This window comes from Equus przewalskii, chromosome 1 (genome assembly GCF_037783145.1).
Source record: "Equus przewalskii isolate Varuska chromosome 1, EquPr2, whole genome shotgun sequence".
Classification (NCBI taxonomy): Eukaryota; Metazoa; Chordata; class Mammalia; order Perissodactyla; family Equidae; genus Equus; species Equus przewalskii.
The window spans coordinates 4,085,166-4,103,200 of NC_091831.1; the positions used below are offsets into that span (position 1 = coordinate 4,085,166).

The 18,035-nt window shown below is 39.1% G+C and overlaps 1 protein-coding gene across 6 annotated transcripts in view; it reads right to left on the reverse strand.

Moving 5' to 3' along the window:
* The window catches only part of MGMT (O-6-methylguanine-DNA methyltransferase), a 301,256-nt gene that overhangs the window by 270,515 nt on the left and 12,706 nt on the right, over nucleotides 1-18,035 (reverse strand). The gene's annotated exons all lie outside the window — the stretch shown is intronic.

The window sequence follows — 18,035 nt, forward strand, 5'->3', positions numbered from 1 at the left end:
AAATTTTAAAATGTTCTTATTGTTAGCGGATCATAACAAAAAGGCAAACAGAAAACGTGCAGTCCTAAGGCTGCCTTTGGAGGTGGGGGGGCTGGAGGAAGATTGAGGGTGACAATGGAAAGTCCAGACCTTTGTGCTTCCTCAATATTTATAAAACACTGCTTTCTGTTTGTAACAAAGTTTGATCCCAGAGAAGAAAATGATCAATTTTCTTTTCTTAAAAAGGGTGAGGATAGAGGCCAGGCTGGTGACAAAGCGGCTAAGTTCACACGCTCCACTTCAGCAGGTCAGGGTTTGTGGGTTCAGATCCTGGGAGCAGACCTACACACCGCTCATCAAGCCATGCTGTGGTGGCATCCCACATACAGAATAGAGGAAGATTGGCAAAGTTGTTTGCTCAGCAACAATCTTCCTCAGCAAAAAGAGGAAGACTGGCCACAGATGTTAGCTCAGGGCCAATCTTCCTCACAACAAGCAAACAAACAAAAGGATGAGGATAAAATTAAAAGGGAGACTCCCAAATGCAAACACTAAGACCAGACTGTGCCATCCCTCTGTGCTCTCAGAAAACCACCCTATGCAAGGGCAGGCTGCAGTGCCTGCCCCGAACATGTCAGAGCGCCAGGAAGTTACCGTGCAGCAGTGATCTTCTTAGCACCATCCTGCGGGACACAGGAAGACATCAACTGTCCTGCAAAGGCTTCGGGAACATCACTACATTCCCTGGGTCCAGACACAGGGCTGTTTCTGCAGGAACCCACATCCCGATGAAGTCCTGATGTCATTTAACTATGTGAAGAAACTCTGCCTAGCAAAAAAGGAATAAGAATCCTGGAGGAAAGAGATAAGGCGGGACAGAGCACATCCCATCCACATGACAGAGAGAGCACATCCCGTCACCATTTCTCCCCTCTGACAATGTGCTGTAGTCTAAGGTTATATTATATCAAGTGGTTCCAGAATTTTGAAGTAGGCCCGATCAAAAGAAATGAGAGTTTTCTATCTCTACAAGCAAACAGGAATTTAAAAGTTCAGCAGGTCATCCATCATCTGTAATGAGTCATAATCAGCAAGCAAAACGTAGAGGAGGAAGCTTATCACTTGGCCTATAAAAGCTCCTGCTCCATGGGGTAAAAACGCACTGAACTTAATAAGCACTCCATTATAACAAATAAACCCAAACACCTAATTACCAAGTGACTATTTATAGTTTCTAAAATAACCTAGTTTTACAAAGCAGATATTTTAAGATTCACAGGAAAATCTTGCCCGATTCCAGCATTAGATATTACATTTATTTTGCCTAGACCCAGAGGATCAAGAGATCTCTAACTCTAAATTACATTATTTGTACCAAAAATTCAAAGAGAAATTAGTCTCATTTACAAACAGCAATTACTTATAACAGAAAACTGAATCATAAATTTAAATTGTTAATTTTGACAAAAATCCAAAACCTGGTTAAAGGAAAAGTGCAGCGCTAACAGAAGCATCTACATGTGGTGTCGGCAACGTCGTAGTTTACTCAAACGGTTGTGCAGCACAAGCTGATTTCCAACAAAATCCTTTCTTCTTCTCTAGTTCGGCCTACTTTATATTTTTAGTGTCCTGTTCAGGCAACGTCCTCTCCCTATGAGGTGATGTCCCTATCAAAACCTCATAGAGAGGGAAAGTACGCAATCCGTTAGTACACAAAAAAGCACTAGTGATAAAATAAATAAAAATAGGGGGCCGGCCCCGCGGCGGGGTGGTTAAGTTCATGTCTTCAGCTTCCGCGGCCCAGGGTTTCGCTGGTTCGGATCCTGGGCGCCGACATGGCACCACTCATCAAGCCATGCTGAGGCGGCATCCCACATGTCACAACTAGGAGGACCCACAACTAAAAATATACAACTATGAACCGGGGGGCGTTGGGGAGAAAAAGGGAAAAAAAAATCTTTAAAAAAATAAATAAATAAATAAAATCAAAAACAGCAAAGAAAACCAAGTGTCAGAATCAGAATGGACCCTGAAGACCACTAAATACCATTTAACAAACATTTAAGTCATCTGAACCAGCACTGGCCAATATAGTAGCTATTAGCCACATGTGGCTACTTGTTTAAAATTTAAATTAACTAGAACGTAATAAAATTAAAAATTCAGTTTCTAAGTTGCACTTGTCACATTTCAAGTGCCTAACAGCCACATGCAACCAGCAGCTACCATACTGGACAGCACAGATAGGAAACATTTCTATCATTGCCAAAAATTCTGTTGACATTGCTGACCAACCTTGTCACTGTACACATTAGGGAAACTGAGACCCAGGAGGTAATGAGTTGATGTCACTGATAAACCAGAAGCCTGGCCACATAGCAAGTGGTTGGTCCCTGAGCACATTAGTTACTTCTTCTGCCCATGGAGCATCTAAGTTCCATGTGGTCAGGAGCTTGTCCAGCCAGTTCAAAGTCAGACACACACCCCAACCATGAGACCCTGACAAATGGCAGGTGGATGATGCTTTGAATGAAGTCAGGAATAAATGACCATAACACTACTAGGGATCCAAAATTATAAGACATGGTCCCTGAACTCAAGAAGCTGAGAGGCTGGGTAAGAATTTCTCAATCTAAGACTTCAGAAGTCTTCCCTACTTGGTTTAGTTCTCAAAAACACCATAATAAACATCTGTGTACACAAAATTTGAATTAATTCTTCAGGACAGAGTCTCAGATATGAAATTGCCCTAAATACCTAACAATGAAAGAATATGACATCTTTATAGTGGGATGCCATACCATCTCTAGAAATACTGTTGGCAAAGAGTTCAATAAGATGGATAAGCACTTAGGATACAAGGTCAGGTGAAAAAGCCAAACACAAAACTATCCCATGTGTGGAAATCATCCTGTGTGAGTGTGCACATGGTGCATGTTTGCACATATGTGCGTGTACATGTGTGTCTGTGTACCAGACAATCAAGAGAAGGGAAAGAACAGAACACACAAGCAGAGGAAAGGATGTCCAATATATTGGTGTTAACACACAAGAACTTTAAAATAATTATGACTGATATGTTCAAAAATAAGCAGAAAAGACAGACAAAATGAATGAGACGGTGAAGAATTTTAAACACACAATTAAAATATATATTAAAATATGAAATGGACATTCTAGAACTGAAAAACACAAAATGTGAAATTCAGAATTCACTGGATAAGATTAATAGCAGACTGGACAGAGCAGAAAACAGGATTTGTGACCACACGACAGGCCAGCAGAAAATATCCCCAGTGTGAACCAGACAGAGAAGAGGAATGGGAGGAGAACAAGGGCATCAGAGCTATGAGCAACACAGTGCAGGGCCAACCCTCTAACAGTCCCAGAAGGAAAAGAGAGTGGGTGAGGACGAGCAATAGATGAAGAAATGAGTGGAGAATTTTCCAAAACAAATGACAGATACCAACCCAGAGATTCAGCAGGTCAGCAGATTCAGAGGTCAGCAAACTCCAAGCAGAAGAAATATGAAGAAAAATCACAACTAACCATAACACAGTTAATTAGCTTCAAACCAAAGAGAAATGGAAATCTTAAAAGCAACCAGAGGGAAAAATTCACGTCACCTTCAAAGGCGCAACAATAAGGCTAATAAGTGACTTTTCAACAGAAACCTTGGAAACCAGAAGACAATGAAATGACATTTAAACTGACGAAACAAAATATGAACTTAACAATCAATAACTGTTAAGTTGCTCTTTTTAAAATGCAGGCAAAATAGCATTTTAAAAGGGATTCAATGCACTGCCAATCAACCAGCATTAAAAAAATTTTTAAGAGTTCTTCAAGCAGAAGTAAATCACCCCAGATGGAAGCACGGTAATGAACAAAGGAACACAAAGTATCAGAAAGGAGGAGCACGTGACAAATCTACAGGAACAGTGAATACTTAAAACAACAATGACATGATGATTACCGCTTTTAAAGTGTATATAGAATTAAAATACAGCAGCAATAAAAGCTGGGTCCCAGGTAAACAGAATGAAGTTTTATAAAATAACTGTTCAGGAAGTAGTAAAGTATCAATTTTAGGTCAACTATATCAAGTCAAGGATGTATATTGCAATCTCTAGGTTAATCACTAAAAGAAAAATATAAGTATGTATTACCAAAAAGTTAATAGATGAGAAAAACAATAAAAGTATTTTATTAATCCAAAAGAAAGCAAAATAAAGCAGAAATAAAAGGACAAAAACAATGTAGGACAAACAGGAGACAGACTGCAAATGGTAAAATTAAACTCAATTACATTTATAATTATTTATAATTATGATATTAAAATTATACAATGCGCATCTCACACCTATTAGGACGGCTACCATTTTAAAAAACACAGAAAAATAACTTTTGGCAACAGTGTAGAAAAATTGAGACTCTTGTGCACTGTCAGTGGGAATGGAAAATGGTGCAGCTGGTAGGGAAAACAGTCAGGAGGTTCCTCAGAAAGCTACAATTACCATATGATCCCACTTCTGATTATAAAACCAAAAGAACTGAAAGCAGGGACTCGAAGAGACATTTGTACACCCATGTTCACAGCAGTACTTTTCACAATAGCCAAGAGGTAGAAGCAACCCAAGTGTCCACCAACAGACAAACAGAAAACAAAATGTGGTATATACATATGTGATATTTAATTTCATGTGTCAACTTGACTGGGCCATGGGGTGTCCAGACATTTGTTTAACATTATTTCTGAGGGCATTTCTGGATTGAGATTAGCCTTCTGAATTGGTAGACTGAGTAAGGCAGAGGGTCCTCCCCAGTGGAGGTGGGACTCATCTAATCCATTGTGGGCCTGAATAGGAAAAAAGGTGAAAGACGGGAGAATTCCTTCTCTGTGCCTATCTTCCAGCTGGGACATCAGTCCTCTCCTCCCTTCGTACTGGGACTTCATACCATCAGCTCTCCTGATTCTCCAGCTTGCAGATGACAAGACTTCTCAGCCTCCATACTCATGTGAGCTAATTCCTTATAATAAATCTCTTTCTTATTCCTTATAATAAATACTTACAAAAAATATATATACTTACATATTATATATATACATTCCCTAGAATAAGTACTCTTCTCTGTTTCTCTGGAGAACCCTATTATAACATACAATGGAATATTATTCAGCCTTCTAACACATTCTACAAGATGGATGAACTTTGAGGCCATTATCCTAAAAGAAATAAGGTAGTCACAAAACACACATACTGTAGGTCATTATCCTAAAAGAAATAAGGTAGTCACAAAACACACATACTGTATAACTCCTCTTCTAAGAGTAACCTAGAACAGTCAAATTCATAGAAACGGAAAGTAGAACTATGTTGCCAGGGGCTAGGGAAGGGGGAAATGGGGAGTTGTTTAATGGGTAAAGAGTTTCAGTTTTGCAACATGAAAAGTTCTAAAGATCTGTTGCACAACAATGTGAATATACTTTAGTGAACTATGCACATGATGACGTTTCAGTCAATGACAGACTGCATAAATGTTGATGGGTCCATAAGATTAGTACCACGTAGCTTAGATGTATAGTAGGCTATACCATCTACGTTTGTGTATGTACATTCTATGATGTTTGCATGACAACAAAATTGCCTAACAATGCATTTCTCAGAAGGTATCCCTGTCGTCAAGCGATGCATGACTGTACAGTATGAGATTTTAATGCATCTCTCTTAGTAACTGATAGAGCACGTAGACAAGAAAGTCATAAAGCATATGGAGATTTGAACACTCTTAACCAACCTGAACTAAATAAAGGTCAGACATAGAACACTACACTCTGTAACTACAAAATACACATTCTTTTCAAGTGTTCATGGACACTTCTCAAAATAGACCATATGCTATTCCATAAAGCAAGCCTCACCACATTTCAAAAGACTGAAATCATGCAGACGAGGTTCACTAACTGCAGTGGAATTAGACTAAAAGTCAGTAACAAAAAGATAAGTAGGAAAAAACCAGATGTTTGCAAATTAAGCCACACACATCTAAATACCCCTAGGTTAAAGAAGAAATAACAAAAATTAGAGGGGTCAGCCCAGTGGCATAGCAGTTAAGTTTGAGCACTCCGCTTCGGCGGCCCAAGGTTCACAGGCTTGGATCCCAGGCATGGACCTAGCACCACTCATCAAGCCGCACTGTGGTGGCATCACACATAAATAGAGGAAGACCAGCAACAGATGTTGGCTCAGGGCCAATCTTTCTCACCTCCCCCCAAAAAAATTAGAAAATATTTTGAATTGAATGAAAATAAAAATATGAAATATCAATACTTGTAGAACGCACCTAAAGCAGTACTCAGAAGGAAATTTATAGCTCCAATAGTACGTATTAAAAAGAAGAAAAGTTGAGGGGCGGCCCAGGGCCAAGTGGTTGAGTTTGCACACTCTGCTTCGGTGGCCCAGGGTTTCGCTAGTTTGAATCCTGGGCAAGGACATGGCACCACTCATCAGGCCATGCTGGGGTAGGGTCCCACCTGCCACAACTAGAAGGACCCACAAACGAAAAATACACAACTATGTACCCGGGGGGCTTTGGGAGAAAAAGGAAAATTAAATCTTTAAAAAAAAAAAGAAGAAAGGGTGAAAACCAATCATTTATGCTTCCATCTCAAGAAAACGGGGCGGGGGGGGGGTGGGTAGACACCAAATTAAATACAAAGAAAATGGAAGGAAGGAAATAAGAGTAAAAATCCATGAACTAGAAATTAAGCACATAATAGAAAAAAAAGAAAAACAAATCAAGTTAGTTCATCAAGAAGAGTGATAAAATTGGTAAACTGATACACTGATGAAGAAAAAAGAGAAAGGACAATATACCAACAGTACAAATGAGAAAATACAGAACTTTATCTCAGTTAGTGATAGAAAAGAAGACCAGAAAAGCTAGTACAAATGTTCAACACCACAATCAACCAGCTGATTTAATGGTGTGGAGTTCTATATACATCCAGAGTTAGGGGACACACATTAGTCTCAAGCACACACGGACCATCGTGGAAAACGACTGCACACTAGGCCGTGAGACAAGTCTCAACAGATTTCAAAAAAGCAGATCATTTGGGCCGTATACAGTGACCATGATACGATTAGGTTAAAAAGTATATTAACTTGCTATTGTTGTGAAAAGAATTTAGCCCAAATGTAGTGGTCTGAACAACACTCATTTATTATCTGACAGTCCTGTGCTCAGAAGTGCTGCTGGATTTGCGTGGGTCCTGTGCTGAGGGCCCCAAAGACCAAGTCCAGGTGTCCACAGGGCTGGCTCTTATTGGCAGGCTCCGGGGAAGAATCCACTTGCCAGCACATTCGGCTTGTTGCACAATCCAGTGCCTGCAGCTGTAGGACTGAGGCCCCATTTTCTTGCAGGCAGGGACCACGGCTCAGGTCCTTGTTCTATGGCCCCCTCGCCTTGGCAATGCAGAACCTCCCTCACGTGCTTCAGATCCTGACATCCTCTTCCACCTCCAGCCGGAGAACACACTGCTTTTCAGGAGCTCACTGGTCAGGACCATTCAAATAATCTCCCTGTTCTAAAGTCAACTGATTAGCAACTGCAACTGCATCTGCAAAATCCCTTTCCCCATGTAATGCAGCAATCACACGAGTAACACTAGAGGGCAAAGTCACAGGGGCCATCTTAGTGTTATGTTTACCACAAAATTAACAACAAAAACATAAAGAAAAATCTCCATGTTTTGAAATTTAACAACACTTCTAAATAACTCATTACTCAAGAAAGAAATCATAATGAAAATTAAAAGACTCTTTAAAAGGCCTAACAGTGAAAACATTATGGTACAACTTCTAGAGAACAGTGAAAGCAGCACATGGAGGCTAATAAACAGACTGCTGCACAAAACTGGCAAAGAAGAAAGGGTAAAGAAGGGTAAGTTAAGCCTCCAATGAGGAAGTCAGAAAAAGGACAGATAACAGGAAGAAAGCAGAAAACAAAGAGTAGAAATAAATGAGCTATAAATCTAAGAAACAACAGACAAATCTGGCTCCTAAAGACCACAAAAGCAGGCAAACATCTCATGAGACAGAACAAGTTAAAAGGAGAGAAAGTAAAAATCAACAATATACGGAATGAAGACAGGAGACATAATTCCACAAATTTAAAACATACAAGAACACTATGAATCATTTTTCCTCTCAAAAAATTGAAAGCCTGACAACATAATTAACCTAACTAGAGCTAAAAAAAAAAAATCTTATTACTATAAAAGCAATTAAATCACTAGTTTAAGTCTCCCACTAATAACAGATTATATAGGCAAAAACTATCAAATTTTCAAAGAAAAGATCATTTTAATCTAAATTCTTCTAGAAAACAGAAAATAGAGAATGCTCAACCCATTCTATGAGACCAGTTTATCTTTGAAACCCAAATCAGACAAGGACACTACAAGAAAGGAAAAACTAGGCCAATCTCATTCACAGACACAGATGCGAAAATCCTAAACAAAAAATTAGTAAGCCTAGTCCAACAGGTGTTTAAAAGGTTCATCCCAGAATGCAAAACTGATTTAACATTAATAAATCTATAAAAGCAATTATCCACATTAACACACATGGGGGTACGAATCACACAATCATTTCAGAAGATGCAAAAGAGTAATTTAATAAAATTCAAAGCCCATTAAAGACTTTCACAAATTTCTTAGACAACCAGAAGAGGAGGAAACTTCCTTTCTACCAAAGCTATGCCAAGTATCACTTTTGGTGGTGAAAAATTAAAATAAGTAACAAGGTAAGTATATTAACTATCACCACATCTTTACCGAACATGGTACTGGAGGTCCTAGCTAGCGCAACAGGAAATAAAAGAAATAAACGATTAACAGAGTCAAAAGAAAGAAGCCGACTCTCATTCATAGGTAGTATGATCGTCCACATAGAAAATCAAAATATCTACACAGAGATATTAAAAGTAAAAAGAGGATTCAGCCAGGAAACTAGATATAAGATAAGCACACAAAAATCAATAGCATTTCCATATACCAACCATAAAGAAAAACCTAATCCTAATAAAAGATACCACTTATAACAGTGACAGAAACAACAAGAACAATAACAATCTGGAGAACCCATCACAAAAGATGGGCAAGCTCTTTATGAAAAACACTACTAAAATTCGAGACATTAAAGAAGACTTAAAGACAGAGCATATTTCTGAAATGGAAGATTCATATCACAAAGATGTTATTCTCCCCACATTATCTACAGATCCAAGTGCCTCCAATCAAAACACCAATGGCTTTTTCTAAGAATTTGATAAGCTGATTCTGAAATCTGTATTGACAAAGACGTAAGGACTTACCCCAACAATGCTAAGACATAGCCTAAAGCTATGTGATTAATACAATGTGATATTAGTACAGAAAGAGAACCAGAGAGGAAAAGAATCATAAATTAAATTACATCAACTATATGAAAACTAAGAACTCTTGTCCATCAGAAGGCACTATAAAGAAAATGAAAAGGTAAGTCACAAACTGGGAGAAGACCACTGCAGCCCATGTATCTGACAAAGGAACAGAATCCAGAATATATAAAATACTTCTATAAATCAATAAGAAAAAGCCAACAATAGAAATATAGGCCAACAGGGTTATAAACAGACATTCTGCAGAAGAATAGTCAGGAATGGCAACATGAAACGATCTTCAACCTCACTGGTAATCAGAGAAATGTAAATTAAGATCACAATGAGATAGTATTTTCTACCCAGTAGGTTAGCAACTATTAAGTAAATTCCAAGTTTTGGTACGGAGGTGCATCAACTGATAGGCGGGTAATCTGCTCCATTTCTATAAAACAGTTATTGTCTTCTAACACTGAAGGTTGACAGGGCAATAACTGTACCCTGAGTGGACACCAAGAAGAAACCGTTATAAACGTGCAGTGGGAGCAACATTTAAGAGTAATCATAGCTGCGGTGGGTGACAGCCAAAATCTGGGGACAATTCAAGCGTCCAGAGATGGGAGAACAGAAAAGTATATAAACACACAGCGGTACAGCCGCACGATGAAATGCTATCACGTACAGACAATGAACTGCAGCTACACGCAACTCGGACGAAATTCAGAAATGGAATACTGAATGGAAGAAAGCAAGTCTCAAGATACTCAGATAATACAAGATCCTTTTCATAAAGGTCAAAACAAGCCACACTAAATGAGACCTCGCTGAGCAGCAGCTAGAGAGATGGTAAGCTGTACACACTTAAAAAGCAGGAGAATGATAAAACACCAAATTCAGAATCCTGATAACTTGGGGTGGGGAGGGTGGGAAGGCGGGGGCAGCACAGGATCGGCGGAGCACGGATAAACTCCACAGAGTTGGTGATGTGGCACTTAAATCAGTGGTAAGTTGACAGGTGTCCTGAGCAACATTTTTACTTCATAACTTACACATACCTCATATATATGTATCACACAACATAAAATTTAAAAAAGAAAAAAGAAGGAGGGAAAAAGAAAAAAACAGCGAAAAAAATAAGAAAAAAACTGCATCAGAAATCCATGGAAGACCAAATTAATATACAAAAGAGCTTGGAAGTCCAAATTCCACAAAATGGAAAATTGACAAGACCTGGAAATGTTCATCTGATGACTGGTAAACAGCAATGAATACTTTTGCTAGAGGCTGAATATTATGCGAAGAAACACTTTCAAAATTTAAATTAATCATTTGAGATAGAAAAACAGCTTAGTTTCCCACTGCATACTAGCATGCTGTGTATATCTGTATATATACAGGTTGAAATTTATAAGTAATCCTCAACTTTGTAAGTTAACACATTTTTCCCCCTGACTCCCATAGCAACTCAGAGATGTGGTGTCACTGAAGCGATGTGGGCATTCACACAGAATAAAAGCCGCACAGTTCATTTTAGGAAGCATCTGGCAACCATCACAGCAGTCACGGCTATTTGTGTTTCTTACACTCACGCGGACACCCATGTGAGCACAGGCAAACCCTCTAAGCAACCCACAGGTCCTTGCACACTTATGCAGGACACACATTTACTCTTATTTTCTCAGGTGTGCACATGGCTGTTGGAAAAGCATAGTCTAAACCACCAGACCAGCTGTGCCAGTGTGCTAAGCAGTTCCAGCTACCCGAGAAACCTGCGACAAAGGACAGCCCTAGTTGACTCATTTTTCAAATGCAGAGCTGCAGAGAGCTCTCCAGACAGCCAGGCAGACAGCAATGCAGGGGGTTAATGTTATCACCACTATTAAATTGATGAAGGTCTGGGCTGGACAGAGGCATTAACTGTAGCGGCGTGTGAACTCTGGCAGGAAGAATACACTCTTCTTCTGTCTGGGCTCCTCTCAGTGTGAAAACGCCAAAACAACAGTCCTCAGCAGAGTACATTTCTAGTGATGCCAAGTATTTAAAACTATAATATTGGTAAGAGAAAAATGATCTGAATTCAAGATGCCCTGGATTTTCTCTGACTTCACAATTCTGGTCCTCTCCACATGGAGTTTAGAGTTAAAATGCAAATAAAATTCTTTGAACTTCCTAAAAGACAGTCAACTTGTTTCCACCAACTTCACCAAACACCTACTATCTGCAACTCACGTGTGTGTCACTCCTGGCATTGACCTGGATCTAATGTATGCAGAAAATACTGTAGGCCCTTTAAACCCAGGGAACAGGGGTGACACACGAGGAGGGGAAGAGTCGAGAGGGTGAGCCAACCTTTAGGACTGCGGGATGACGGGAAGGTGTGGTGTTACCAGATCTCAGAAGGCAAGGCCACTAGGAGGAGCAAGAACCATGGGTGGCAGGTGGCAGAAGGGGCTAGAAAGGGGTAGTTGAAGCACTGAGAGCTGAAGTCCTCTGCTCAAGATCAGACAAGGAACAGCCATGCCAAGAGCTCAGGCCCTGTCCTGCCCCCCAGTCCCTGTCCAGTGCCTCCCAGCAGCCACATCCCCAGGAGTGAGAGGGTGCAGGAAGCAGCGGAGCAGACCAGGAACAGGAGGGATGGCTCTGACAGGCACGGGCAGCTGACCTGAACACTGCCGCCCACTTCCATCAAACTCCTGGGTGACAACACTCACCTGAGAAGGCCCTCCCTCTATTCATTCCTCTCTCGACAGTCTTACGTCCTCCACCTGAATCAAGGAAGACCACCGGAATCCCACCTACCTGGACTACCATTCTTAGTTCCCTAAATAACATGATACCCTCAGCTTCTACTCAGAATCCACAACAAAATAAAGTCATACAAAAACCATTCCTGCATTTGTATTTTTTTAAAAATGCCAACATTAAATTGCTTGCTCCCCTATATTTAAAACTTTAGGACAAATTCTCTCCACAGGAAAAGGTTTCTCTCCTACACAGATGATATTCGTTTATTAATTACACAACAAGTGCTGGGGAGCTCCTACTTCCCTTTTCACCATGGCTGCCTGTATGCTCAGTGACAGATTTCATCTGTACTTGTACAAGCTATTGTTAGCCTAGGTTTCCTGGCATATTTAACTTTCTTTCTTAGCACACAGTTCTCCAACAACCACAATTACCTAAATATAGCCAAGAATCAGAAAATAAATACAACCGCCTTCTGTCAGCCAAAATAGCTGTCCCGAAATCCATGCACTAAAGGTCATGAGCTCTGGAGCCAGCCATATTTTACCATGGGGTAAAATAGCTATTATAAATATGTCCCATATGTTCAAGAACACAGAGGAAAACATGAACACAATGAGAGAAATAGAAGCTATGAAGCAGACCCAAATGGAATGTAAATGTGAAATACAGTAACTAGAATGAAAACTACACTGGATATGATTAACAGATTAGATACAGCAGAAGGGAGCAGGTGAGTGCAGTGAAGACATAACATTTTAAAACATCCAGGCAGAGAAAGGAAAAGAGGCCGAAGGAAATGAACAGAGCATTAGTAAGCTACGGGGCATAAGTGCAGCCCCAGGAAAAGGAAAAGGCAGAAAAAGATTTGAAGAAATAGTAACTGCTTCTATAGTCACAGATGCAAGAAATTCAATGAAACCAAAGCAGAAGAAACACAAAGAAAACCAAACCAAGGCAAATCATAATCAAATTGCTGAAAACAAGCAATAAAGAAGAAAATCTTAAAAGTGGCCTGAATTGGGGGGGGGGGGGAAGACAGATTACACACAGAGGAACAAAATTAAGAATGATGGCAAACTGATGGTCAGAAGCTATGCAAGGCAGGACACAATGGAACAACATATTTAAAGCATGAAAAGGAAAAACAAAGTCAAGCTAGAACTCTATAAGCAGCAAAATATCTTCGAAGAATGAAAGTGAAATAAAAGCTTTTACAAAAAAAGAAAGAAAAAGACAATTCATACACTAGCAGACCTGCATTTGAGAAACAGTGGAGCAAATTCCTTAGGTATGAAAAAATGATACCAGATGAAAATTCAGATTTACACAAAGGAATGAAGAGGCTGAGAAATGGTAAATATATAGGTAAATATCAAAGCTGGGGGTTTCCCCTATTTTTAATCCCTTTAAAAGATAACTGACTGCCTAAATCAAAAATAACAACAATACATATTGGATTTTATAACATGCAGAAATAAAATGTATTAAAGGAATACAACAAAAAAACGAGAAAGAAATTGAAGCATCCTGATATAAGGTTCCTACAGAGTATGTGCCACTGAATAACATTATGTGAATGCAGACTATGGTAAGCTAAATGTGAGTATTACACACCCTGGAGCAACCTCTAAAAAACGATAGAGGAAGACAGAGAGCTAGTAAGGCAGTAGTCTGGATAAAATGTTAAGTTGAAATCATTAAGAAAATATATTCAAATAATACAAAAGAAGGCAGGAAAACAGAGGAACAGGCGAAAGAACAAATAGGAAGACGACATACTTAAACCCAGTCACACTGACAATCACACAAAATGTAAATGGTCTAAATAGCCCAATTTTAAAAACACATTATCAGATTTGATTTTTAAAAGTCAGAGACCTAATTGTATGCTATCATTAAATATAACGGCCAAACAGGTAAAATGTAAAAGAATTGGAAAACATTTACCACAGAAATACTAATGAAAAGAAAGCTGGAGTGGCTATCTTAACATCCAACAAGTAATTTCAAAACAAGGAATATCACCAAGGTGAAAGAAGGCCATTTCAAAAGGGTAAAGGTGTCAATTCACTAAGACAATATAAGAATTCTAAATGTGCGTGCACCTAGTCAAAGAGTTTGAAAGAGATGAAGTACAAACTGAGAAGGAAAGGGGAAACAGACAAATCTCCAGTTACAGTTGGAGACTTCAACACTCCTCTCTTAACAATTGACAGAACAGGGAGACAGAAAAGCAGAAAGGAGACAGAAGACTTGAACAACACCATCAACAAACCTGACCCAACTTGCATTTAAAAGAGCACCCCACCCAAAACCAAAGAAAATACCCTCTTTTCAAGTGCAAACATTCACCAGATAGATCATATTCTGGTGTGTCCTCCGACCACAAAGCAATTAAATGAGAGACCAATAACACAGATATGGGGAAAGTCCCCAAATATTTGGAAATGAATGATGCACTTCTAAGTAACCCATACATTAAAGAAGAAATCACAAGGGACTGGAAAACACTCTGCACTGAATGAAAACGGAAACCAAGGGGGCCATCTGTGGGATGCAGCCAAAGCAGTGCTCAGAGGGAATTCCTAGCCCTGCATGTTTACATGAACACAGATCAAAGGACTTAGCTTAATGATCTTCGCCTCCCCCTTAAGAAACTACAAAAAAGAAAGTAAAGTAAACCCAACAAAGCAAGCAGAAAGAAGAATTAAGATAAGAGTAGAAATCTATAAAATAGAAAAGAGAGAAAATCAATGATAAGAAAATTTTAGTCTTTGAAAAGTGATAAACTTCTAGCCAGATCAACTGGAAAAAAAAAATAGAGAAAACACACATTACCAATATCTGGAAGAAAAACAAAACAATAAAAACATGGCTTAAAATCCTACAGACATTAAAATGATAATAAATGAATATTAAAATAACTTTAGGCCAATAAATTCAACAGTTTAGATGAAATGGTCAAATTCTCTGAAAAACACAAATTCCCAAAAAGTCACTCAGGAAGAAATACATGACTTGAATAACACTCTATCTACTAAAGAAAGTGAATCTGTAGTTAATATCCTTCCCACAAAGAAAACTCCACACCAAAACGGCTCCACTGGTAAATCCTATCAAACATTCAAAGAAGAAACAATACTAATATTATACAAACTATTCTAGAAAATAAGAGAGGCCTCACTTTATGAGTCTAGGATTGCCCTAATACCAAACCAGAAAGACACTTCAAGATAAGAAAACTATAGATCAATATCCCTCGTGAACAGACACACAGCCCCTAAAAAATATTAACAAACTGAATCCAGCAATATAGGAATATAATACATCAAGCCCAGGTGGGTTTACCCAGGAAGGCAAAACTGGTTTAACAAGAAATCAATCAGTATAATTCACCACATTAACAGTATAAAAGAGGAAAACTTCCTCAATCTGGCAAGAGGCACCTACAAAAATGTATAGCTAACATCACACTTCATGTGAAAGATGATGCCAAAGCAATGTGAGTAAAACTGATGAAAAACAACATCTTGGTATTAAACTATGGAGGAATCATCCTCCCCTCCCCTCCACAAACTCACCATTAAGGGAAAATAAAAAGGTTCATTTAAGAATGTCCTGGGGCCCGCCTGGTGGCATAGTGGTTAAGTTTGCGAACTCCACGTAGGCAGCCTGGGGATCACGAGTTCAGATCCTGGGCGCAGACCCATGCACCACTTGTCAAGCCGTGCTGTGGTGGTGTCCCACCTACGAAATAGAGGAAGCCTGGCACAGACGTTAGCTCCGGGCCAATCCTGCTCACCAAAACAAAAGAATATCCTGATGAAGCCATCAAACTGGTGAACTTTATTCAATCTTGACCCTTTTCAATATTCTGAGCCCAAATGGGAAGAACAACAGAGCACTTCTCTGCAAGCCAAGAACAGCTGTCTGGAGGAACGCACTCCGTGACTGCTGGTGATTGGAGACGAACTGCTGACTTGTTGAGGAAACAGAAGCTTTACAGGCAGGAAGGGCCAACGACCTAGGGCTACTCAGACTTGGCTAGCTGGCAGACCTTTTCTCAAAACTAAACAAAGTGAGCCTGTCACTGTAAGTGACACAACTGACAGAATTTGTTGCTAACGATAAAACGAGAGCTTTAAGTGACGATTAGAACTTGGGAAACAAATCCACCACCACAGCTTGACAGCCTCCCAATTCTAAGACATTTGTAAGGAGAAAGGCGGTGATGTTAACAAGTATGATTTTTAATACTGTATTCTGAAACATGCCAACATTTGGAAAATCTGTATAATGCAGCAAACCAATCTTTTCCAAAGGACTGATGAATGTTACAAGATCATTCAAGGTGCAAGACAGGCCGATGGATTTTCATGTAACGGTGTACAATTAGTTCACTAAGGCTCAGACTCCACATGCAAAGAACCTTCAAGAAACTACCACTTATCCAGTTCTGATGTAGTCTCAAAGAAGAACATCCACAATTATCTGAAAAAGCCATTAAAACACCTCTCCCTTACCAGTTACTTATTTGTGTGAAGCCAAGTTCTCAATATTCTTCAATGGAAACAACAAATCATGACAGACTGAATACAAAAGCAGATACGAGAATCTAGCTGTCTCTATGGATGCAGTCATTTAAAAGATCTGAAAAACATGTAAACCAACACCACTCATTTCATTGATTTTTTTTTATGGAACATATAGTTAACGTTTCATAAAAAAATGTTTTGTATTAAAATGTAATAGGTTTATTGTTGCTTAAATGAATTAATAAATATTTTTAAATTTCTCAGTGCAAACTTCCAAGGTGGTAAATATTGATATATGACTCACATAAGTTGTTTGGAATCTCCAACAAGTTTTAAGAGCACAAAAAAAATCTCTGAGACCAAAACGTGTGAGGACCACTGACGTGGAGGGAAGAGTCCGGAGACCGTGCCCCGCCCTGCCTCCAGCTCTCTCTGTTCCCTGCACCCCAGGGGCCTTGGGACCCACTCCGCACATCTGCAAACATGAGGAAGACAGAGGAGCACACCTGTATTCTCCATCTCATGTCCAGAGCATGACCCAGAGGAACATCATAGGAAAGAACCCATTTTCCCATCTTTTTAAATGCTTTCTACCACCTCCAACTCTACTACCACCTGTACAAACTTTTCCACAAAAATCTGATTAAATCTCTCTAGGAGACTTCCTCATAAAGCTCCACTGGAGAATTTATCACTATTTCAGCTCAGAGTTGGAAACAAAAAAAAAAGAATCCTTTGGTGTAGCAAGTCAGTGCATGAATACAATTCCATATGAAAACATTTAAAATACATTAGATTTTTGGTCAAGATGAAAGACCAAAAAAAAAAAACTCAAGCAATCTATTCTAATTGGGTTCCCATGGTAACTGTACAATTGGGTTTTTCAATATAACATCCCAAAGGCCCAATGCACACTTGTAAAATATACTTCAAACAGCCTGAATTGTTTTTACATTACAGCACTCCCAGGAAGATCAATTACGCTACATCCCCACCCTGACTATTAGTGGCAGGAGATGTTAACACCACTTGCCATATTAACATAAGTCATATAAGGAACACTACACATCACAATAATTATATGAAACTAATCATACACTTCAGATTTATCAAACCTGTTCTGGTAATAAACTGATACTACCATTGTCACAGAATCATGTTTATGAGATGCAAGAAATCGAGTCCAACTACATACTACACCATTATGCTTCTCTTATTGATTTCAAGGATAAAGAGAATCAATCATTAATAATTACATTATAAGATGGCCCTCAAGGTTAATCATATTCTTACAGACTCTCACTATGGAATTAAACAACGAACAGAGCTGTGCTAATAAATAAATAA